Raw genomic sequence first — 25,736 nt, forward strand, 5'->3', positions numbered from 1 at the left:
CTGAATTATTCTGTCATTCTTTGATTTTTTCACAACAAGGACTAAAACAAAAAAAATATTGCAGACTTGGACCACTGAAAGATCAAAAAGGAGCAACTTAAGTTCCTTAAGGAGAATTAATAGTACTGTACATCTGCTTGTTCACCTTCTGGCATCAAAGAGGCAGGAGTTTATGTAATGAATAGTTACCTCAGCATTTTTCTGTCTGGCTCTGCCTAAAAGGAAATCACAGCTTCGCTACATGATAACAAAATTCTTACTGACTTCAGGAGGGTCTGAATTCTGCCAGCTTGAATGGGCATCACTGGAGGGCTCTTTAAAGTCAGATAACAGTTTTAATGTGGAGAGAACTTCAGAGAATTGTTCTGAGTTTTTCTGAAAGTGTATTTCACAACATCAGATTCCTTTAGCATGTACACATTAATTTGTGCTAGTATTGGAAACAAACAAACAAACAAAAGGTATTTCTCTCAGCTTTGAACCTGTGTTCCTGTAAGCGCAAGTATTTAATTGAGTTGCTGAAAAAAACAAGGGAAAATTGCAGGGAAGAAAAGCTTCCCTATGATCACCAAGTAAGAAAATATTTCCAAGCTTTGCATAATGTTGGCCAGCTCTGACATTTAGATGGCTCATCTTACAGAGAAAGACTGTAAAAAATCAAAACTTTATCAAGTGAGCTTGCTTACACCCTGAAAAAGCCTGGTTTTTACAGCCAGGATAAAAACATAGGAACTGCAGTATACAGTGCCCTGGTAGGGCATATGTTCTTTTACTGCATTTGTGACAAGGGGGAAGGGGTTTTGACATTGCTTAGGCTGGCTTTATGCAATGGCACTTGGCAGCAGAGCATATATAGCCCTGGTACTCTTATGTTTGGATGATAAAAAATGTCCAGGGTATGTTTCCTTTTCTTATCTAACCAGCCTGTTCTACTTCATAATGTTATATATGCTAGTGATTACAGCATTTTTAATTGTCTGGATTATGTGTGAGTACCAATAATGATAAATTCACACTGGAGTCTACTTGGCCCATAAAAATTTTATGCAACTCTGAGGAAAAGTTACTGTTATTAAAGAAACATTTTGGAAGCCAAGGTGCCTGCTTCCACAGCCCAGCCTTAATCCTTTAATGCACTCAGTGTTTTGGATGAGTGCAGGTGTACGTGGTACACGAATATTTAAGAACAAAAATACTGCTTATGCAGTAGAGGCTAATTTCTGGAAAATAATGGCTGCAGAACCATTTGGTAACTTTCTACCCTGCCCTTCCAAAAGAACAGTCTGGATCTGAGGAGTGTCTGTCACATGTTATTACCAATTCCAGTGTTTGGCATTTGTGGTGATTTTATGCTAATATTAATGATACATTTATGGTTTTCTTCCTCATACATTTTAGCCCCCAGAACTTGTTTTCTTGGCAGTGTTTTCCCTGTAGTCATGAGGGATTTTTACATATCTGTAGAGAACCTGAGACAATGCATTTGTCCAGTAGCTGGAGTATTAAAAAGCAAGAAGCATAAATCTTGCAGTTCTGAGGACTGGTAATACTGCTTTTAGGATTTGGTAAGACCTTTTTTTTAATGGAACACTTACATGCTTGTATGTGAATCCATTACATGACATACACCATGGTTAGCAACAGCTTTTGTGTGTCATGGCACAGGATCCCATACACTCCTGACAGTTTATGCATATTCATGAGATCCATGACATTTTCCTGCATCTGCTCTTATCACAGATTTCATTTCAAAGCAGCACTTCATTGATGTAGTACACTGACACATTTTACATATAATTGCTTTTCATCTGGTTGCATGATTATTTTGTGACACCTAGTGGATAAATTGATAGTGGTGCTGATTTAAATTGCTTCTGTTTCTTTTATTCTCCTGATAAAAGTTCTGCCTGGAGACTCAATTCACATCACAACACATAAACTCTCTTGCTTTCTAACATTCTTGTCTTTTTTCCCCCTCTTTAACTTTGTTCATGGAATAACTTGCTCATAGGTGAACAAATACCCAACTCCAATCGAGGAAATTCCAAGAGTCCCAAAATAATGCAAGGTAGTAAACGTTTGAAGATGTCATGGTATTGTTTAGTCAGGCTCCCTATCTGTGCAGTCTGCGATCTTCACACAAGAACTTCTTCTACTGTATCAACTTTTTCTGAGGTGTGCTTCAAGCATGCAGTTCCATTAAGAACCAAATGTGCAATGCATAAAGTAAAAGATTGTAAAGAAGTACTTGTACTTATTACCCTATGAGAACTCTTAGAAATATCTGTTCCTTTTGTGTTCTTAGAGAATGAACTCTGACAAATAATTAAAATACTATTCTATACACACAAAAATATTTACATGAAGAGTCTAGAAATGCCTTAAATGCATGACCTACTTTCACAACTAAGATACGTCTTTCGAAGTATATCTTAAGTTACATGTCATGGATTCTGTGCCTAAAACTTATTTCTCCAACAGGAAAATATTGAAATACTGTCCAGTGTGTTTGCTACCAATGCTGTGGGATAGAAAAGCAGGTACTTCTACATGGCTCTTACTTTTTGTGTTGATAAGGGGAAGGGAATCAATTATTTCAGTTGCACCAAGTCTGCTTGCTGTATTTCTGAGTTGACACTAGTAATGTGCCTGTTTCTGTCTTCAGAGAAGGTGTAATCTGCTCCTGGCAGGGCAGATCTTAAATTCTGAAATCTGTCATCCCTGAGCAGGCACAGAACAATAGCTTACATGATAGCTAAGATAGAATTTAGTAGTTTTTAAATAGGAGCTAAGAGGAACCATAAGGCAGATGAATTTGGAGCTAAGAGGTTATGTATTTTTCATATGTGGGGAATTGGAATGGAGCTGTGCACAGGACATGAAGAAATTGATTCTAAAGACCACCTACAAGATTTTAGGTTTCAGCTTGTTACTCTTCAGAGAAAATGTGTTGCATATTTTGACTCCCAAGAGGCTTCACAATCAGAAAATGTAATACTGAGCTGTGTTTTTAATACCAACTGACAAGGCACTCTTTCCCTGTGCTTTTCCTGGTTGCTCCTCATAACAGTTCTCTTGTGACTTCCATTTATGTAAAATTAGGGCCTGTAGCAACAGCATCATGAATAATGGACACAGAGAGTCGAACACACCGTGGAGCTCTGGCAAAGATCTGCTCGCTCGCTACCACTGCTTCAGCCCAATCATGAATGTTTAACCAGTGAAAGCTTTAGTCTCAGGTACAAAAACTTACACTAGAATCCACCTGTGGAGAGCCCTGGTCACCTGAGAAAAGAGAAGGTTGTGTGGAGCTGAGCACAGACAGTGCTGTGTGTCTGAGCCCCAAGCCCCGAGCCTGGAATTCAGGAGGAATTCTCTTGTTGCAGCGAGTGCCATGCTCCAAAAGCCTTCTCCCCCTCAGCACACAGGCACAGCTGGGCAGAAGGGCCCTTGTGGTGAAAATGGCAATTTTCAGTGGTTCCCCCCTTGCTGTTTGAAGACTTGTGTAAAGCTGGGCTGGGTAAGGGTGTGCGTAAGCCTCTTGGCAGTGTTGTTGGAGTGCTCTGGATGGAAAATAACTGGTCAGAGCAGAGGCAAAGTCATCGTGACAAAGCACAAGTGTATGCTTCTGAAATCATAACACAAGTTGAGACAGGATCCCATCCCAGGGTGATAACAAAGCTGTTATAGTGCACAGGGGTCTGTGCTGGTGACCAAAGAAAAACAGTCACTAAAAGGAAACAGGGAACTCTGTAACTGGCAGTGTCATTAACGGCAAATTCCTGGAGGTCCCCTGACAGGGACACAAAAATGCCTAACAGGGTCAGTAACAATACTTGCTCTTGCAAATGGGCTTGTCTGATCAGGTCTATATCCTCACACCCTCCCCGAGCCCCAAAAGTAACCAGAAACAAACTGCAGCCTGGGTTTGCAATGCCTGTACAAATGCTTTCTCCGTGTTAATGCATGTGGACTTCCGGGACTCTGCTGGCTGACTGTCAGGTCGAACCAAGCCCACTGGCTCAACCCCAGACCCCAGAACATTGTTCTGCAATGGAAATTAATTTTAAGCTTCTAACAATATTTTAAAACAAAGATACCACACAGAACAGTGATTTCATGCCAGTTTTCTATATAATGTTATTCACAATTTCAAAAGCTGCAGGCTCTAAAGTGATCATCACAAATGGAACAGTTTGTAAAGGATGGATTTTGCTTGTCTGCCATCATATAAAGCTCCTTCTTCATTAGCACTCAAGTAACTTTATCATGTTTGTGATGATGGCAAATGTAAGGGTGCATTGATGTAAATACAGAATTTTAGGCTAAATCCATGTGACACTAGGTTATTCGGAGCTTTGACCTACTCCTGGCTCCCAGACCACTAATTCACCCACTCCTACTTGTCAGCTGCTTGATCTCACTAAGGGCTAAAATTTAAAATGAAAGCCTTATGGGAGAAAGGCCAGAAGCCATTTTTCTACCAACTATAATTATTGGCACGGCTGCATTCTGCAAAATGAATTTTAGTTTCTTGTTGAGGCTTACCCTGACAGATATTCCCTCTTGGTGCTTAATTAAGTTAGGACTTGCACATACTAGTTTATTGCATGTCTTTTTAAAGAAAAACAATTTCAGAGTGAAAATCCAGTTTTCCCAAAAAGGAATTAGTGGATTGAGATTGGGAAAGGCATTTTTAAAGAAGATGTGGCTCTATTTAATTTTCCCTAGCTTATATAAGGAACTGAAAAAAATAGCACTTTCTCAGTGATGTCACGTAGGTTAGGTGTGACACTGTATGAATTGCACATATTAAAAAGCCAAATCCAGTTGACTTAAAATTCAGATGGCTTCAGAAATTAAGATTCTCTGTGTAGTAAAGGCATTTTCCATCCAAAAAGAATTTAAAATATCACTCAATTCCTTGTGAGATGGCTGAGTATTTAGCTGGAGAGACTGGAAGACTGTGATCCTGACTGTGCTCTGCATCATTGATTGTGCCCAGCTTTCATTTTCACAGGGCTTGAGGGGAAGTGGGAAAGGTGCAGTTTTGGAGAGCTGGACATCACATATCAAGTCAAAGATGAGGGTGTTCAGTTTAAGAGTCCAGTTTTGTGTTCAGAGATGTTAAAGCAAATCCAGGTGATAACCTGAGTTAGGTAAGCTCAGGTCTTTCAAATATAAGGTCCATTGTTCAACATCCTAAAGCTAGTGAATCTTTGTGGGAGTTGTCCTTAACATTTCATTTTTGTGTGAGTTGCATGAATACAATCCTCCCAGGAGCGTGGAGATAACTGAGGAATGTTTAGGAAATACTGGAAGAGAGGCATTCTATGCCCCTTTTACTGTCTCTATGTTCCAAGAGAAAATAAACCTGACACATTCTCTTTCCTCTTTTCCTAATAAAAAGTGATCCCTAATTTGTCACTGCTTCATCTCCTCTTGCTGGGACCATCTCCAAGGTAATCCAGCCCTTGCACTTCTGCTTTTACACATGATAAGATAGCAAGAGTACCTGTAACATTTGTTTTTCCTAAGATGTACCTCACCTGATGGATTTGCCATTTCCACACAGGTTTCACCTCCCCTGGACTCTGGACTTGCCCTGACTTCTGGGCTTTAGGATCTGGTGGTGGTCATCTCTGCCATGGAGAGCTAAGGGATACAGTGGGGGCAAGCACAGCAGCTTGGCTGGGAAGTCAGGAGATGGAAAGATTGTGCCAGGAAAACAGGAGATTGATCTGTAAGTCCTACAAAACTAATAGCTTGTAATACACTGAACAGTTCTGTGGTGCCTTTCAGAGCTTTTTTTTTTTAAATATATCTCCTTAAATGTTTATTTGCTTAAGATCACAAGTGCAACATACAGAGCTGCCAGTGCTTAGCCCTGGTTTAATTTCTGTATTTGTGGAAGCTTTGAGACATTGAGTGTTTCATCATTCCCTGGAATGCCAGCTTTTGTGGCTTTCTAGCATTCAGAGCAGTACATAAGCAAAACACAGACATAAATGCAATAGAAAAATAACTATTTTGTCAGTGTAGGTACTGCAGTTCACGTAATCAGAAGACATGATCCACCTCCAAGAAAAATGAGGTGTATTTTTGATGGAAAACCGTCTTGTCCCTAATGCAGTCCCTTTTGAAGCATGTTTAACATTCCAGGCATTTCACAGCAGAAGTGAAATGCTAACATACACCTATAGAACATGTCTGTGGTGATGCAGAGCACCTTTGGTGCACACCCAGCCTGTGGATCTGCTGCTCATCAGACCTCCCTACACCCAGTCAGGGAGTTAGAGCAGCTGTCACTAAGCACATTCCATTTTCTGATAACCACTGTAAAACTTTTCTGGAAGGTCGTTTCTATGGAGGAATTTCCTTGACTTTGACATGGTTCCACACAAGGGTGAGGAAGTTCCTGTGCAGGTCTGGCTGGTAGGCAGGCTGCAGTATGTGAGATGGACTTACTTAAGCTGATGTAGACATTTAGCCAGAGAGTTCTGACTTGTTTCACAGCTGCTCCTTTTTCCCAAATACTTGCAAACCGTTCAATAATGACAATGGCTTCACTGAATACATAAAACTATTTATTATAAAGAGCCATGTTGCACTGCCTGGGATGTTCTGTGTAATAAAGAAAGGATGAACAAAATTTACATAACTGATTTTAACAGATAATGAAAACAGTCATTGGCCCCTAAATTCTTTTTGATGTGTAAGCCTTCTACAAATCCAAAAGTGTCATTTTGAACTTCTGTGACTCATAATTTGTGCTGTATTGGATAATCAGGGCCTCCCTCAAAGCCACTGAGGCCAAGTGAGGGTGCACTGTTGATCTCAACAGTGTGTGAATTGCTCCTGTCCTTGAAAGAAATCTCTCTGATGAATCTGAGGGAAATGCTTTCCTGCAAAACTGTGCCTACGGTTTGTACAAAGCAGGACAGCACACCTGACTGCTCCAGCACTGGGGAACACCATGGATGAACAAACGTCGTGGCCAAAGTTCACTACCCGTTTGTGCTTTATCACAACGGACAGAGCAATAAACTTGCTCCCCTAGTTACAGCCTGGCCTCACTAATGGCCAGGTGAAGATGTGAGCAAGCTGCTGGGCACAGCTAATGCTCTGCAGCTGAGACAGACAGACACTTGTGCAGAGGAGCCCTCCTGAACTGAATCTTAGAACATCCTGTGCATCTCCTCTGAGTGGAGGAGGAGGCTATGGAGGTCTGGTCCTGTAAGTTTTCCCCCATTGTGCCTGCCTGAAGTTCTGGCAGAATCTGTCCTGTATTATTAAATTACAGGAAAGTTTCACAACTGGGGAAAGAGCTGTTGTTTGCCATTTTAGAAGCAACTGTATTTAAGTAATGAGTGAGATCATGAGTACATGTTGTATTTCCCGGGAGTCACAACATCTGTGTTCGTAGAGTATTTTTTGCTTCTTGAAGTTTGCATGCTATTTGAAGGCAGTGTGTCATTTTGGTTATATATAGTTAAAAATATATTTTAAAATACACTGTGTGAAATGTATCACCCATAGATCCAAGGAAACTGAATCCTTCCCTCCTCTAAGTAATCTCTACCTGAAATCTCCAGGAAAGTTACCTGCCATGATACTGCTTTGGCACAACCTTGCCCCAGAAGAAGGGTGTGGCAGTTCTGCTGCTGATCTAGGCCCTGCTGAATTTGGTCAGGAGGCTTCCCTTGGCTGCTGTGTCCACCCTGGCATATCCTCAGCCATTTCCCCCACAGTGCTCTTCCCAAAAATGTTTGTGACATTTTCAATCGTGAATCTGTAGGAGCAGAGTGGGGACTGTGCATCACTTAGGAAGCCATGAGACAGTCACTGCATGCAGAGAGATTGGAAACTATTGGTCTGGCCTGCATCCAGACCCCAGACCTTGCTGGGGAATGTCCCTTCCTTGGAGAGCCTCAAGCCCTCTTCTTCCCTGATAATCACAGTGCACTCCAAGAGCACACACCCAGGGCATTTCCTTCTTCCTGGCAGCCAGGGAGGCTTAGCCTTTGTAAATCCTCACGAGGTTTTGGGGGGAAGTACCTTGAAATTGCAAAATGCTTGTTCTGTGCTGTCCCAGTCTGTTCATTAGTAAGGCTTTTAGTTACGTAACAACCCTGCTTTAAAACTGTCTGCTCTCCTGTAACATCACAGAAATAGGAGACTCGGCCCCCTGCCTTTTGCAAAGTGACTGCTGAGGTACTTATTAACATCAGTTCCAAGACATTTTTCGGTGAGCAGTGAGAGTTGGAATATGGAAATGTCATATTTTTCCTAGTATTCAACAGTTGTTAAACTAGAAACATAACTCTTGCCAGATAGTTATTTCTTGTGCCTGTCATCTTCATAGAAGGAAAACGAACGTGCATTTTTCTTCCATTAAGTATTTTAAAGTTCATCCTTGTTTGGTGACCTAGTCAATTAAAATAAGTTTATGAGCAGCTTGTGAGAGCAGAAGACTAATTAATTTTAGGTGTTAGATAAAGCACATTATTTTCCGTTTTTGTCTGCTAATGAGTATTACTAATACCCATAATAACAGATCTTACAGAAAATAGTGTTACACAGAGTTTATGGTACTTTACAAATAATTATCTCAATATCATTATGAATTAACAAACTACTACTTTTGTGGGAAAACATGCATTAAGGCAACATTATATTAGCACAGCACCTAGAGAAAAGAATCTCTAATAATATTTTCATAGAAAATAAGAGCATCTTTCAGAAATGGTTCATTAAAGTTCACCATTTTTTTGACAGGGATGAACATTTCCCAGTATCCCACCTAGTATTGCCCCCAAAAGTGTAAGTGAACTCCAGATACATTAAAGACAGGCAGTGTACATCCCTAGAACATACTCCAGAATGTTGTTTTTCTTTGGATCTATATTTCTGTCTCTTAGAGTCACTGAAGTCATCTGTAAGTGTAGGTTCTTCATCCAAAATTCCCTTTCACTGGAGTTGGTTCGATCTGTGGGGTAGTTTGGGCTTTTCACTACTGCGAATGCATCCTTTTAGAGCCAGACTGGTTCTTTGAACAGTGCTTTCACTGGACCATCCAGCATAAAGAGTTGCTATTCTGAAAGGTTACATTGTTTTTATCCTACCACTATAAAGTAGATGCTTACAAAAAGTCTCACTTTGAAGTCACACAATGCTCAGCTTTTCTCTGATTATATTATGTAATGCTGTTCTATTGATATAAGCACAGGGTTTATTTTACACAGAAACCACTTTCCGAGAGGTGACTGTGCAACACACCCAGTCCTGCTGGAACTGCACAGAATTTTAGCTCCACTTCAAATTCTTGGCTCTTAGGAAAAATACTGAGATCTCTGATTTCACACATAAAGAACTTGTTTATTTTTAAATAGTTTATCTAAAAAACAGAGGTACAGGGTAGGGGTGTTTTTTCAGAGGATTATTGGGAGAGTAATTGACTGTGCCAAAAAGATGGTACACAGAAAATGCTGAGATTTAAAACCCTTAAGTACATAGAGAAGACTATCAGGCTTTCTGCTAGAGAGCTTTCCAAAAGGGTTCTTCATAGTGGTTAAGAGTGGCTTCTGGTACCAGTTTTGGGGTTTTTTTACATTGATGAGATGTTGCAGTCTCTCAAGGTATTCCTTTGATACGGTCTAGAAAGAATATCCTCCTGTTTGGCCTACAAGGGCTTTGAGGTTCCAAGAGGTGCAGTTCAGGGTTGGACAGTGTTTCCTTCCTTGCAGTGATCTCAGCATGGTCAGAGTTGCACCTGTCCTGTTTTGTCCAGCAAATGGCACCATGTGCAGCTCACAGCAACCAATGACCTCTTTCTACGTGGTCTCAGGCCACTACAGTGAAATGATGTTCAGTTGATGGCGTAACATTGTCCTTTATAGATCAGCACATTGATATCCAGTTTGGTCAGATATCTGCATTCCCCTTCCTTCTCTGCTTTGTTTAAAAATGTTTGTTCCTTGAAGGTGAAGTACCTGATACCTCTCTCTGCCTGTCTCTGCAATGCTCCTAACGTTCAAGTTATAAAAATAATAAAAATAATAAAAAATTTATTCTCTTTTCACTGTACTTTTCTCTTGCCTGTCTCTTTTGAGTCGGGGTCCCTGTGGGCTGTGGTGTAATTGTGGTAGTAACAGGTGAATGGGAAAGCTGATGCTCTTCATGTTTCTCCTGGAGAAAGAAGCTGCTCCCTGCTTTTGCACATGCTCTCACCCACCTTACAATTGTTTCAGTGTGGAGTGAAATACAATTGAGACATGTGTTTTGTCTTGCTCCTCTCTTTTCAGGTCTCCACATTAGTGATGCCGAAAGCCAGGGCAGATGGCTTCCATTCCCCTGCAGTGTGACCAGCTGCCCTCAGGGTGAGATTTGCCGAGTGAAACAACTCTCTTGATCCATGTGGGGCTGATGGATGCAGCATTTATTGTGTTCTTTAATTAACTAGCAAAAGGTTAGTTCACTGATTAAGGTAGGGTGTTTGTTTTAAACGTTTGCTTATTTATTAAAGTAGTGTTTATATTAGAATACAGACTGATATCTCAGTTATTCCCACTTCTTTAGATCTGCCCTGAATGGGAAGTGTTGCTGTTCATCAAACCAGGTGGCAGCGAATAACAAGCCCCTCAAATTCGAGTATAAGTTTGAGGTTACAGAAGCTAATGCTGTAGTGGCATTTCTGCCAGTCCCCCTAACCGAGGTCTGTCTGGTACAGTGGCGTGTGTTTAATTTGGTCATCAGTTCAGGGCTGGGTTACTACTCAGTTAGGAGTGTTGCTGAGTAGGCCACAATTCCTCACAGTCTTGACAAAATCATTGCTCAGTCTTTGGGGTTTACCTGTGTGGAACCTGGGAAATTCACTTAGAGAACCTCAGCTCTTCCCCATTAGGATAATGGGGGAGTATCTGGAAGCATGTTAAACAATCCCTCTAAGTTAGCATCCATTCTAAGTCATAGTGATGCCTTTCCTGAAGTGACAAACTGGTTTGATAAGGTACAGTCATGTAGGAGCTGGAAGTACACAAGTGCAGTTATTAAAAATTAATGCTGTATCCTGTTTCCCTTGTGTATCTTGTCACTGACGTGACTTCACAAGTTGCAAATCTATTAAACATTTCAAACATGAAACTGGAGCTCATTAAGCAGAATGTTGACTGGTATATAGCAAACTGTTTCAAATTCAAGACTATTAACATTTGTCTCCCAAGTTTTTTGTCTTCTAGGTTGTCATCAAGCAATCCAGCTGCCTGGGAATACAGCCTGTGCTTCCTGTGATCAGAGTGTGACTGTCCTTTGGGGTGAGGTAGTAGGTTGTATAGTTTTAGGGCTATGCCCTGCCTGTCAGATAACTATACAATCTACTGTCTTTCCTGAAGTGGCTGTGATGTCAGCGCTGGATGTCTCTGAAAGACAGCACAGATATTTTTCAACTGTACCATTCTCTGGCTCTGTCTGCATGTTTGGTTCTTGTACACAAATGTCCTTGGAGTGTTTAGATTCCTGTATTTCCCATTCAGGCTCAAAAGCCATTTCCTTCTGGCATTTTCTGAGAGCAGGTGGGGTGTGAGTGCCAGGACACAGAGGTACAACCCAGTCCGCAATGGATTTCCTCACGCGCAGCTGTCTGGGACTGCCATGGGAGTGGCCACTTGGAAACAGCTGATCCATTTCTCCACTGTTTTCTGGCATTTGTCTTCATGTTAAACATCAAATGGCACTTTTGATTCAGCAGCTGTCTAAATCCACTTGGTGTAGGCTGTTTGAGAAACTACAAAGGGATGAGCTGGACAAAGCCCAAAGAGGATGTCTTCCAGTCAGTCGTGTTTTGCCCTGGAACTGGTAAATGCTTGAACCCTAAGTAAGAGGTCTCTTTAATCAGTTTTGGATGCTGATCTAACTTACTTTTTTATTACATATTGCTAGTTTGGGAGGGACAGTGTTTGCCACTGCAGTTCTCCTGTCTCTGAAGTCCCTCCACCAGTTCTGTCTGACTCCCAGGTAGGGCTGTGGGGAAGGGCTGAGAGGTCACACATGGCCTTTCTAAGGCTAAGAAATGTGTGGGCTGGAGAGTGATAAGGTAATTTACTTACAAATGGTGAAATGTTTCCTTCAGAAGATGCACGTGATGCTCTAACAGGATGAGGTAGTAGGTTGTGTGGTTTCAGGGTAGTGATTTTGCCCCAATCAGGAGATAACTATACAACCTACTGCCTTCCCTGATAGGCAGCATAACATCAGTGTCCTAATTCACAGAGAAACAAGAGCAAAAATACGCTCCTGATATACTTCTGAGACCAGCAAAGTAAGTCTAGATACAATTGTCGCTATCCTGTCCCTAATAGCTCTAAATTTAGATTTTTAGTGTAGATTTTTGATAAGCGCCTGCAAAATAATTATTCTTTTTTAAGTCTTTATCATGAAAAAGTTAATTAAAGAAGTTTTATTTATTTCAAAGTTTGCTTGCTCTCAATCTGTTTCATTTTTGGTTCATTGAGTGGGATAAAGTTACTGGGAGAAATGATTCCAAAAATACTGCAAACTTGCATTCAGGAAGTTTGTATTTCCTTGACATCTAAGTTTGACTGCAACAAATTTTACTAGCAATTCACTGGTTTAGTTAACCTTACCTCTCCCTCAGGAATCTTGCAATGTTTTACAAATAGTACTAGGTTAAGTCACACAACATTCTTCAGCAGGTAACCTTTATATTGCAAGGGAAAAGCTGTAACAGTGGAAATCAAGAATGAGAATTAAAAAATCAAAACCAGACATCTATTTAGTCCCTCAGTTTCTCATAACAGGCTCATTTCATGACATTTAGTGCCCCTGAAAGAATTCTCTGCTATCTAAAAAGCACAAATTGCATCTGAAAAACTATGGACAAAAAATGTTTGGTCATTAAAGATATTTTGAGAATATGAACTTCAGAGTCTTACAAGAAAAATCTGCAGAAGAAAGGGAATATGACAACAAGGTGCTGGGTTTGGTTGTAGACATAGAAATTGTTCTCCCACATGCAAAGTGTACCCAAAAATAGGAGTCTGTAAACCTTAAGGTTTCCTTGAGGCCAGAGGTATCAGACTGGTTTTGTATAACCATTAGTATCTATTTTGATTGTACAGCATCCTGTTACTGTAGACCAGAGTGAAAATTGAAGGTAGCTGTAATCCTGTGTTTCTGTCTGCCATGCTTCGCAAAGGCAAGCCCGCCTTCCCTGGATACCTTTCCCCTCATCTCTGTAGCTGGGAGAGATGTGACATGCACAGTGAAAGCAAATGGAATAACTCATGGTACAGTCGGCAGCAAAAGTGGGTATTTTATTGCCTCTCTGGTCCAAAAGTACCACACGTTATCTGAGTCAGGTGGTATTTGAGGTCATTCAACACCTTGAAACAGGGCCTTTCCTTCATACCTTTGCCAAAGGTTTGGAAGGTTATTTGACTTGAGTTCATAGAGATGGGAAAGGCTGTTGGTACAGGAGGAAAAGTTGGTGCATGTCTGAAACACCCACAGAAGAACAGGCAATACTCTGGCTGGTTTTAATCTTCTCCATTCCTCTGGCTCTGCATCTCTTAATGCAGCACTGCAGGTCCTGAGCTCTTTCTTGCAGCCCCAGGGCTGCAGTGTGAACATGAGAGAAGCTGGGATAGTATTTGCATTGTGTGTAGCCTAAAGCATCGTGCTGCTCTCCAGGATGCACAACGGGCTGGAGAGCACAGTCTTGCATTCAGTAACTACAGAGCAAATGTTCTCTCTGGGACAGTGGGGTTAACAGAGGGAAAACGCTGTCCACGTTCTACAGCAGCCTGTTAGATCTCAACTCTGAAGTATTTTTCAAATCTTCTGGCTCTGCCTGGGTCAGCATTTTGCTCTTGGTAATGAGCTGTGAGTTTTCAGATTCTAGTCGTTCTGGCAATCCCATTAAAATAAAGGGCCAAAAATATCCATAGTGTTCTCCTCTCTAGGATCAATGGTAAATGCAAAACCATGTGCCTGTACTTGGCAGCGTGTGAGCCTGCAGATAACCAGGCCTGTCCTTAGCAGTGGCTGTCATTACAGCTAATGACACTCCAACAGAAACTTGAAAGCACAACTCAGGGGCACTGAGTATTTCCCAGAACCGCATACTGAAAATGTTTCTATCCAAATGTAAGCAGCAGCTTGGCCTGCTGGAATCACAAGGGAAAAACTGCTGAGTTTTTTTAAAACTCAAGTCAGCATTACCACTTCTTGAGATCTCATGCTGTTTGTTGTGCAACTGCACAGACACACACATCAAGTGTGAGGAAAGCTTAATCATGAGTACACATAACATCACATGAGAAATGTGTTTCATGACATGCACTTTTATAGTGTGTGTCTGCTTAAACATCTCTCTTGGATTTAGTGTGCCAGCAAGTATTCATCGATGAGCAGAAGCTTAATACATCTTGCTGGAACAAAGCCTGTACATTTGCTTATAACAGGCCAGGTAAAAAATGGTGGGTGTAGGATTTTCCATGAGGCCAGGACTTCAGTATTAGTTTCCCTTCTGTGCCCTGGAGAAAATGCATGGTGTTTTGAGACAAGGCACAGAGAAGACATTAAGCAGCTCTCTGACGTTGAAGCCACTGTTGAACTTTGGATCTCCACTGCGTGGATGTGTGTTCTGCCTCTTCTTCCTTTTCAAGGCTCTTACAGTTTTGTTGGGTTTTTAAACATGAGCAAACCTCCTTATTCTCCGAAACCAGTAATCCAGTGTAAAAATTTTTACTTCATTTGGCAAAACACAAAAGCAAAGGTAGATGTTTGCAGATGATCCTAATAACTACCCTAATGACATGTGCTGCCAGCCCCACCTGTAAACACCCAGCCTTGCTCCCATGTATGGGTGCCATGGAGTGCAGCTGCTGGGGCTCTTCCTCGGTGGCTGCAGCAGAGAGGCAAAACCATAGAACACAGGAGTAGTTCCTGGGCGCCCTGCTGAAAGGGCAAATTGCAAAGGGGTATTTATACTGGGGGAGGATCTGAAAGCCCAGTAAGACTGTAGCTGTTGTGCCAGTCTGTGCTGGTACAGGTGTGACATGGCACACCACATCTTGCTAAACAGGAGGGGCAGTTGTGGTTGCAAGGACAGAGCTGGTGCTCGTTGGGAAATTCAGAAAGCCCTGCCCTCCCTTGGGCTTGGAAAGGGTTCTCACAAGGGGCCTGGTCCCAGCATTGTGCTCTTACTGGGAGGTGAAAAGTAGACAGAGAATCATGGAATATCCTGAGTTGGGAGGGACCCAAAAGGATCACTGAGTCCAACCCCCAGCCCTGCACAGACACCCCAGCAATCCCACCCTGTGCATCCCTGAGAGCGGTGTCCAAACGCTCCTGGAGCTCTGGCAGCCTTGGGGCCGTGCCCATTCCCCGGGGAGCCTGTTCAGTGCCCCAGCACCCTCTGGGGGAAGAACCTTTCCCTGATACCCAGCCTCACCCTCCCTGACACAGCTCCAGCTGTTCCCTGGGTCCTGTCCCTGGTCCCAGAGAGCAAAGATCGGAGTCGCCCTTCAGGAGGAAGCTGCAGACTGCAATGAGGTCCCCCACAATCCCCTTTTCTCCAGCTGAACTGACCAAGTACCCTCAGCCACTCCTCATATGGCCCCTCTGATGCCTTAAGAGGCCTCCTAGAAACAGAGACTAGACATGAGTAAGGGAATAAAAGTAGGTATTTATTTGAAAGGCCTTCAAAGGTACACCCTGGGGACCCAGATGGACCCTAAGGTGGACAAGAGGTCACAAGTTCTTGACACCTTTAAAGGTTTGGTTCCTTTGCATATCAGGGTTAATTCTCCAATTAAAGTTTCCGTTTAATGATGTAATTTCCCCTCCGCTTTCCCCCCTTAGAGGCTCTTTGGTTTATACTTTCTGGGCCTAGGATGGTCTGGGTGTCCTTGAAGAGCAGGTCCAGAGAGACTTTGTTATGTCTACCTAGCATGAGAGAGCAGAAGTTAACAGGCTACAAGAAACTTCAGAGTTACACACTAAGCAGTACAGAATTTGAAAAATATAAAAGTTAAAACCTAAGGCATCACCTCCAGATCCTTCACCATCCTTGTGTCCCTCCTTTGCATGCTCTCTAAGAGCTTTAGGTATTTCTTATCGTGGTGGCCAAAACTGCCCAGCGCTAGGAGTGGCACACTAACCTTGAATGACAAAATCATTAACAAAACATGTTCAAGCTATATTGGCATTGCTCTGATCCATGTGACTCATGGATGGTTATCCATGAAGGCATCCAGATATTAACTTCCATTACAAAAACTATGGGAGATAAGAGCCTAGGAAGATGTCTGTGAGGATCTGGGATTCAGTGATGTGCATGCTCAGATTTCACCAAAATATCAGTGCCAGCACTGCTTAATAAAGCAAGACAAAGTTATCAAAAAACCTAGGCAAAAATAGCCACTGGTTTTCAAAGAAATCTGTGTTCCCAAGTCACATAGACACTTTCAATTGTTCTACAATTAAAAGTAATGAGCACCAGTTGTGCTAAGCATTTGATGGTATAAAGGCTTTTATTTGGTTGTGGGATACTGTTCATGCCTAGTGTCCAACACAAACCAAAACCCAGCAAGGAACCAGGTGAAGAGACAGTTGTAAATGAGTTTCCTGCTGTGTCTTATGTTCATGTTCCAGAGGTTCTTGCTCTGGATTTTCCCTGTCCAGCTTGCTTATACAAATGTAAACAATAATGTTTCCATCCTCAAGGAGCCCAAGTGAGACTTCATAAACTAAACAAAGTGTGTTAACAAGGTTTCTCAATCAGCTGAAAGCGAGCAGCAGTTTACACATTAATATCTGGTTTTAATTAACACTTAGGAGAGAGTGAGAAACACTGGATGCACTTTGAAGTAACACAAATAAAAGTACCACTCTTAGACAGTTCTCAATGTAAACATCTAAACTGAAAATAAAATTGTTCCTGATATGGTAAATTTCCCTTTTGTGAAAAAAGGCAGTTTAACCCTTCCTTTCCACAGTAAGACAGGTCCTTTGAACATCTCGCTTTTGATGATGAGAACGTCTCACTTGTAGTGAAATTATTAAAACACACTTCACAGCACTCAGGGATCTGGGAGGTTTCAGTCCAGTCTCGGACTTTACAGTCCTTCCTGAGCAGATTATTCCTGTGTGGAAGCATACCCTCTTCTCTGGCTTCAGCCTGGATTTGGTACTGTGTTTCTCACATCTGGTAAAAAACTACCCTGCAAGCTTGACAAATGATAGTGTAACAGTGACTATTTGAAAATCAGATGGGGAATCCCACAGGTCCAATTTTTGTTTAGGCTTGGCTTGCTGGCTCATTCCAGTGACCTCCGATGAGGTTTGGCATAGGATACTCATGGTTGCAACATATATTTTTCCTCCTTTTTATACAACTTTTTTCATCCAAAGTTTCAACATGGCCACAACTTTGGTTGTATTTTCTTTTTCTCTCCTCTTTTTTGCTTTTTACCATGAGTAGAATAAAATGATTGATGGCCCAGGATTCAGTGATTTACCTTTTATTCCTGCATCTTAGCAAAACTTAGAGTCTGAGTTTGGAAGTTTGAATGCATTTCACTCCCCTTTGCAATTCAACTTTTCCAAAGTTTAATAAGTTTTAACTGTAGCACAAAGAAACCTTATAAAAATATTACATCCATCATATTATACTAGCTGGCAGAAAAAAGAAAAGATTATTCAAAATTTTTATTAAAACTTGAGCAAAATTATTTTTAGGAAAGTCTCCCTCGGAAAGCTTCCACACTTGAAAGGTTTTTCCCACTAGAGCAAAGAAAAAGAGATTTTACTATGTAGAATATGGTAGCATATCCCTAGCTCCAGCTCTTCCCAAACTTCCAGTGGAGAGCTGCATCTGCAGTGGTTTGGGTGAGTGTGTGGGCACACGCTCCAAACCAGCCATCACTCACATACAGCTGCGAAAGGCCCACGGTGATGGTGGAGCTTTCCCTGACCCAGAGCTGTGTCTGCAGCTGGGACACGAGAGAGGCTTGGCCACAAGTGAGCCCAGCCAGGTGTGGTGCTTGGTGTCCACAGGTGACGCCAGGTGGAGGCAAACCTGGACACGCACAGCGTGAGTGGCAGCCAGGCCATGCTCCCACCTGCAGTGTGTGGCACATCCCACAGGGCATTCCCACCAAACGCAGGCGGGTGTGCTTTTCCCCAAGGAGTATTTAAAGTAGTTTTATCACTGTTCAATCTGGAGACATCGGAACTCTTTTTTTTTGAGGCAGGTGTGCTCACCTTGGCCCGAGGGCAGATGGGCTCCAGTGGCAGGGGCCAGGCTGCAGCCGCCTTCCAACCTTCCCCCGAGTTCTCCTGTCCAAGGCCTCTCCAAACTGATTTACGGCTCCCTCCGAGTGCCTGGGATGGAATTAGAGTGCCTTGTATTACACGGTGCCTTCCCTGTTACTCTTGCTGCATGCCACAGATTTATGATGGCTTTTAAGCCAGGCAGCACGCAAAGAAATATGATCTTAACAAAATATAGAAGGGACCAAAGGAGGTCAATGTGTGGGAGCTGAACACTATATGGTGATCCGGGATTTCCTTTTATTTACTGCTCACACCTTTTCAATCTCAAGTGGATTTGGGCTGTCTCAGGCAGCCCTACCCCACATAATCCTCTGAGCCCAGAGACTTTGCCATCAGCGGATGTCTTTCATTACGATTTAGCACATGTAGGAAATTCCAAAATGCCACTGGTGAATTAAATGAATTTTGAACACAGAGTGCCAGAAAGACACACAGCATCAGGGTAGGTAGGAACCCCACATTCATCCGGGCAGCCTTTCTGTCTCCTGACATCTCTTGCTGTGGCACCAGCCGAGGGCTTTCCAGGTCAGTGGTGTCCTGCAGAGCTCCTCTGTTTTCAGTGCTGAAGGAGAATCATTTGTGAGAGTCCTTCATGGAGACATGGAGCAAAAGCTGTGCCCGATTCCATTGCTAGGACTGTGGGACAAGGAAAGTAATGCTGTAAGCAGTTCTACTTTATAGCTTTATTTACATAGATTCATCAATTATTCCTAAACTGTAGCACACAAGAAAAATAGAGGCCTTGCCCTTAGCCTGCAGACGGATAATGTGAGACCTGCAGCAGGTGCAAGGTGTCTTGAGCACAAGGGCAGAGCTGCAGGGAGTCACCTGCAGGACCATGGCCTGACTTAAACACTGCCTCAAACTGCAAAGGGAAGCAGCTGGCAAGGGGGAGGGAAGCTGTAATTACAGCCAACAACTGACTCCTGAGCCAGTGACTACTGCTGAGAGCCTGATCTTGAACCAGAAGCCAAGAACGGGAGCTTTTTATCTTCTGGGTGAGGGCTGTCATTCCCTCTAGCTACAGTATCATTCTGTCCATTACTAAAACAAGGTCTGGTGTACTCCCTTTCATTCAGATTTATTATCATTATTTCTCTAGCTGGGGAAAGAAATTTGTCTCCCTTCTAGCCTAGGGCTGTAGCAAGGTTCCCATGGTGTGGGGGTTTTGCTGGTTTTATTTGGGGGAAGGGATGCTGGTGGTCTGTTTCTTTTTAGAAGGCACATAACAGTTCGTATAGTAGTTCACCTGCTCTTGTAAGCTTCCAGAGCAACATCCTTTCCAGTTCTCTAGCTGCTGGTTGCTGCTCACACTGTAAGCTCTTTCTAGAGCAAGAAGGGTTGAACCAGGCTGGTCCCCAGATGTTCTTTGGGAATTTCACAGGCCACGAGTGATTTGAAGCACCTTTTTTTAGAAGCCTGGACTCTTGTGAGATGTAAGGCAGACATCAGCACTGACAGTCACCACAAAACTGCCTCCTCTTGACCAAGTTCACAGGTGACTCGCATTGATAAAGTAAGCAGCACCCCTTTAGTTTTCTACACAGAATATGGTTAAAACAAATAGAGTAGTTGCTGGAAATAATCCGCAGGAGGTTTGATACTCTGCTGGTCACACCATTGTTGCCATTTCTTTCCCAGGTGCAGTTCCTCAAAGCCTGGGCTTTGCCTGAGAAGGTCTCAGCTATGGGTGTTCTCCTGAGATTCCAGGTCTCCTCAAGAGTGGCATCCAAAGAAGGGTGAGTGATGTCACTTTGCCAAAAGGGGAGATGTCTGGCCTCCCACTAGCCTTGGGATCCTTGTGTTCCCCAGCTCTCTATTTTTCAACTGATTACTGAATTTCTCATGCTTATATCCTCACAGTGTGTGCTGATTATCATGACATCAAAACAAATACCTCTTGGGAACATTAACCCTACAGCACATGTTAAGTGTAACATCTGAATCAGTCAGTTCTTGTGTATTTTGAACAAGCTGATAATTTGACATACGGCAAGACCTGGTACAATATGAACATGCTACCTCCTTTTTTCCTCACTGTAGTTTTGATGACTCCCCTCATCAGGAGTTCCTGTGTTTTTGCCAAGTGGTTGTCCTCAGCTTAGTCTTTCATTATTGATGATGCAGAGAAGGTGAGGAGGAACAACTGGATCCCGCCTCATGCATTAACAGACCTAGGGAAGGGCATATTCAAAGTGCTCAGAAAGAGATGATTTTCCCCTGGCTGTTATAGTAAATCAGTGGAGATTGTTTCTGTGGAAGGTGCTGTGGTGCCCTTGGCCGTAAGAGTGAGAGGCTTATGTGTCTGAGCACAGTGTACATAGCACTCCTGTCTCAACCAAGGGTGGATCCTGGGAAGGACACAGCCTCATTTTTTGAAAGGACTTTTTCAGTTATGTTTAAAAGCTGTGAAAGGCTTTTTTTTTTAATGGCAGGAGCACTGGCTTTAAAGAGTTTGGTAAGAAGCTGTCACAGTGCTACACTTGCTGTCCTTTAGCTGATTTTCTCTTTGGTGTGTTTTCTTTGCAGGGGTGACTTGGCTTCAGAAGCACAGTGGAGATCAATCTCAGAGTCTCTGTGTGTGTGTGGGTCCCCCACTTTGGCCAGGGCTGGACTTCAGCTGAAAGCAGCCCGAGCTGACAACAGACTTTGCTAGGGGTAATCATGTAGTAATTTTTGCACTGTGTTTCCCTATCTTGGTGACACACTTGGCTTGTGCAAGAGCCACAAAGATGTTCATCAGGTCCCACTTCTCCTGTCAGGAGCCTCTTGCCTGTGCACTTGATCTGTGTGCTCAATTATAACCATTCCAGTGGGACACAAAACTCATATTTTATGTTGAATGAAATTATGAAGTCACAGCCTAAACTATGTCGCACTTCTTGCTGGGCCGTGTAATGCATATTTAAAGGAAGAAAGGTCAAAACATTGCACCAGCATAGAAAGGGGCACATGATGTTTTTCTCTGTAGAACAGGGATCACCCTGTATGCTTCTCTGCCAAGGCTTCAGCAGGCTTGAGGGCACAAAAATTAACTTTTCTATTTAGCAGGGCCAGGAAACGTTGTAAGAACAGTCAGTGAGAGGATGACTGAGGGGACTGAGCCTTTCACACTTGCTGTGGCTTTATGCCTTACACTTTCAGGAGAACACAGCCTCTTCTTTCCTATGCACCCATAGACAGACCATACGGATAAAGGAATAACAGAAATTCTGATCACCTCTGAGCCTTGAAAATGTTCCTTCTTCTATTGGTGACATATCTAGGTCCAAAAAAGCCAAAAACTCCTAAACATACCTGTAGTTTTCTACTTCATAGCTACAAGCAGAAATCAATACTGAAGGTCTGTAAACAGTGCTCTGGCTATGTAGTGTCCTTCATCTCAACTGTGGGCTGTAGGAAACCTCAATTCCCTGGCTGCAATAAATGCTGCAGGCTCCAGAGCCAAGCAAAAAGTTTCACTAGAAGTAGATAGATAGATAGATAGATAGATATCTGCTGATGCAGTCTCTCACTCTGGCATCTGAAATACATAGACCTCTTCTGGAGGCACTGGATGATTTAGATTTCAGGGTCGCTGCAGAAGCCTTCCAGCTGTCAGCATGCAGCGAGTGCCTTGCAGCTCTGTATAAAGACTTCCTGATCCCCAAAGGCACTGAGCTCCCATTGCTTTACATGCCTGGCCTTACCAGTTCGTGAGTTACTCGCCTCATGTGAGTGAGCCAGCGACACTTTCTGTGCTCTGAGTAGGCAGGCACTGCTGGAATTTTACGAGGCACTGGGTTTGGCAGTTCATGGCTATGGCAGCATTGGTGCAGTGCATGATGTTTTGGCTTTCAGGAAGCTTGGTGACTTTGAGGAAATGTCTTGCTGGTACTTTAGCACCAGACAAGCCCTGCTCTTCTATAAACATTTAATGAAATGCAGTTTTTTGTTGATTTGTGCCTTAAGTCTCTCTTAGCACTGCATGCTGCAGCCTGAACTTGCCTCTTCTTCCTTAAATGAGATTATCCAGAGCATTGTCAAGCAAAATCTTTAATATTTCCACTAAGGAAGGTCCCACCTCTTCTCTGGGAAGCCTATTGCTCAATTATTTTCTGTCTGAAGAATTAGTTTTTTCCTATATCCAGAAGGAATTTCCCCTAAACTGTCTTGTGCCCATGGCCTCCTGTCCTGGCACCAGAAATCCCTTGGAAAAGAATGTCTCCATCTCCTCTAGAACCACCTCCTTTGGGTGTTGAGACACTGACTAGACCCATCCTGGGCCTTGCCTTCCCCAAGCTGAACAAACCCACTTCCTTTAGCCTTTCTTCATGGGTCAGGTTCTCCAACCCTCTCTCCAATGGACCCTCTCCAGTTCTTCAGTGTCTCCCAATGTCTTTCATTTTCTTGAGCTGGGAGGCAAAAAGTGGGCATCAAATTCCAGGTTCATCCCAACAAGTCTTGAGTAGCTGTGGCCTGATCAATATTTTCATGCAGATACTGGAATAAAAGGATAAAAAAAATCTAAAATTCAGCTTCAATATACAGAATTAATTTCTTTCAGTACCAAAACAAGTTCAGAAACGGAGATTAACTCTCTCCTATTGCAAGGTTCTTATACAAAGATGAGACCTCAAAAAAAAAAAAAAAAAAAAAGAGTAAAGCAGGGAGAAATTAGTTCAAATCATATAAGAAATCCCAATATTCAAAGCATAGTAATATTCTGTAAAAGACAAAATTTAATGGACATTTTGAGGAGAAAATTCTACCTATCTTTTCTTACATTCCTTCCAATTGAATGATAGACTCAGTGTAGAAAAGTATTTATTCATTTATCTATTTTAAGTTTGCATTGCTTAACATACAGGAGTCACTGAAAGGCAGAATTGGTGCTTGTAATTAATGCCCTGAATGCTGAAATGTGTCCAGCCTGATGCTAAAGCAAATTTTTAGTGGGCTAAATGTGCTGCCAGCCAAGCTAAGAATGAAACTTGAATGATATTTGTCCATCCTCTCCTAAAGGAGAAAGGAATCCTGAAAATAGAAAATTAGAAGCAGGAGGAAGGGACGATATAGGGAATGATTCAACAGGTGATGGAAATTCAACAGAGATTGCATATGTGCAAGATAATCAGGTTGAAAAAATAATTAGTTCAGCTGGGAGAAAAATGAACTTCTAGTGGAAGAAGTTGGCTTAGTCAGGAGATAGAAATCTGATGCTGGAGAGAGTCTGAAGCTGAGCCTGATCAATCTGATTTGAGTTTTTCAAAATACAAATTCCTCCTGCTCAGCAGGTCATCTTCTAGTGAAGAGAGTATACATTGGCTTAAAATAACTCCACGTGAATTGGTCTTCAAAGTGAGAGTTTGTCTCAAGCAGTATCTGAACTCTTGAGAGTGTGAGATTCTGCAAACCAAGCAGAAGGTCTCCTGCAATTCAATATTCAACAGCTGTCGAAGCTTTTAAGTTCATCATGTGAAAGAGGCAGTCATGGAAAACAGGGGAAAAGAGGCTTCAAAAATGCTTTTACTGACCTGCAGGTGTAAACATCCACTGGAGATTGAGGTACAGGGGAGCTGGCAGGGAGGGCTTGGGAGAGACACTGGGAAGCTGCTCAGAAGATCATGTTTCAGCACTGCCAGGACTGTCAGTGTGTGCATTAAAGATGGCAAGAATGAAAAATGAAATACTAGATTAATATAACACATCAAGCTGAAATAAACTGGATCTGAAGAGAAGCTGGAGAATGATGAGGCTGGGGCATCCGTGACCACACACGTGGATGTGTGTGGAAGTGTCACATCTACAGATGCATCCCAACTACAAAACAAACACTTCAGCTTCCAGACATTGGGAATCTGGGGTACAGCTTCAGCTGCCAGCTGTCTGAGATTCTGGGAGATGCACATGAAGCTTCTTGGCAAAAGGTAGAAACTGAGGCATCTAAATTATGAGAAAATTCTGTTTAAGAAAGTCCCTAAAGAAGCAGTATAAAGTATAAAGATCAGCATTGAAACATTAGCTATGACTTACAAACCCCCAGTATGATTCCATCTTCACATCTTCCTTCCTCCCTTCCTACTTAACAAGTTTTCCATGTACAATAGTGCTTTTATACGAAGTTTCAATTCTTTTGCAGCAAGTATTACTGAGTTAATATAAAGCTGCTCTTTAAAAGAAGTTACTTCCCCTTTTGGCGCTACTAAATATTTCTGTTTCGATTTCATGCTCCTTTCCCCCCAAAATCTGAATTACAAAACTACTTCCTTTAGTCCCCAGTGGAGGCCTATTTGTATTGGCTTTGACATGAGCAGTTTAGCTCCTTGGTTAAATTTTAACCTTTCAGGTGAAGGGTTTGTTCAAAATGAATTACACAGCATGAAATCTTAAAAGCCACGGTGAGATGCTCATGGAAAACAATGCGTAACAGGTCTGGCTGGGGAAAAATGTTACAGAACTGATGTTCTCCTTGTCTACAAAAGGAAAGTACAGGTGGTATCTTTGTCAGTCTCCCCAGTGGAAATAATAGGCAAGATTTTGAAAGCTGATTAACTGCTGCAGCTAAAGAAATTGAACTCTGACAATCACACAAAAATCAAAAATACCAAAATAGTCTTAAATAAGAGCTGGATGCTTTCTAAAAATACTAAAATTAACATCAAGTGGCTTCCCAAGAAGTAATTACAGGTGATATAGACTTGAGGAGATAAAACGTCTGGGCAAATTAGGAAGCCCAGCTTTAATGTTCAGAAATATGAGATGGATGGGTAAAGCCACTGGCCAGCTGGCTGCCACTGATCAGAAAATGTCCTAAGCAGCATGGTAGTACAAAAAAAGTCAACTGCTTTGTCTCATACCGACTGAGAGAAACTGCAGCAGCTAGGAACTTGCAAAAGGAAATTAAAAGCTGTCAAGATTCCTTGATGTGGAGACACAGATCCATTCAATATTTCAAATTCTTTTTACTTTGGATACAGATGTCAGTGTTTATAGACCCTAAAATTACTGCCATAAGAGAGAGTGGAAGGCCATGACTATAAAAGTCTAAATTTTCTAGGGGCACAGCATCAGTCAAGACTGAAGAATGATCTTGCTGCTCTTGCTTTGGGAACAATAAACTAGAATACACCTCAAACATAAAGAGTTGGAGTGGGGATAGGAAAGATGGAAGCAATTTCTTTACCTCAGAATAGCTAAAAAAGGCAAATATTAGCTGTAGAGGAAAATGTCTTGTTTCAGCATATAGGCAAAAACCTTCCTTGAAGTTATAATCCCTGCCTTGATGCCAGCCAGATGTTTTCCGTAAAGGAAAATTCACCAAATCTTCAAGTACCACAGGTGTATGAAAAGCCACTAATTTTATGCTGGCTAATTAGTTCAATATCATTCCACAAAGT

General features: G+C 42.2%; 3 long non-coding RNA genes across 4 annotated transcripts in view; 2 read left to right on the plus strand and 1 right to left on the minus strand.

Annotated features, from left to right (window-relative positions):
* LOC116442889 overlaps positions 1–12,783 on the plus strand; it is a 121,441-nt gene extending 108,658 nt beyond the window's left edge. The window contains exons 10-12 of one of the 2 annotated variants that reach the window (XR_004239684.1): positions 2,482–2,540; positions 3,103–5,743; positions 10,305–12,783. This is a non-coding gene — a long non-coding RNA (uncharacterized LOC116442889). Of the gene's footprint in view, positions 1–2,481; positions 5,744–10,304 lie in introns of both variants that reach the window. The other variant, XR_004239683.1, reaches the window with a different exon arrangement.
* A 3,276-nt stretch (positions 12,784–16,059) lies between these two features.
* LOC116443337 lies at positions 16,060–22,974 on the plus strand. Its single transcript, XR_004239839.1, has 2 exons — positions 16,060–20,096; positions 20,887–22,974. It is a non-coding gene; the product is annotated as an uncharacterized LOC116443337 (long non-coding RNA).
* LOC116443336 lies at positions 19,022–25,518 on the minus strand. The gene is made up of 2 exons (XR_004239838.1): positions 23,874–25,518; positions 19,022–22,839 (listed from the first exon to the last, which is right to left on the minus strand). It is a non-coding gene; the product is annotated as an uncharacterized LOC116443336 (long non-coding RNA).
* Positions 25,519–25,736: the final 218 nt, after the last annotated feature.

This window comes from Corvus moneduloides, chromosome 4, assembly GCF_009650955.1.
Source record: "Corvus moneduloides isolate bCorMon1 chromosome 4, bCorMon1.pri, whole genome shotgun sequence".
NCBI lineage: Eukaryota > Metazoa > Chordata > Aves > Passeriformes > Corvidae > Corvus > Corvus moneduloides.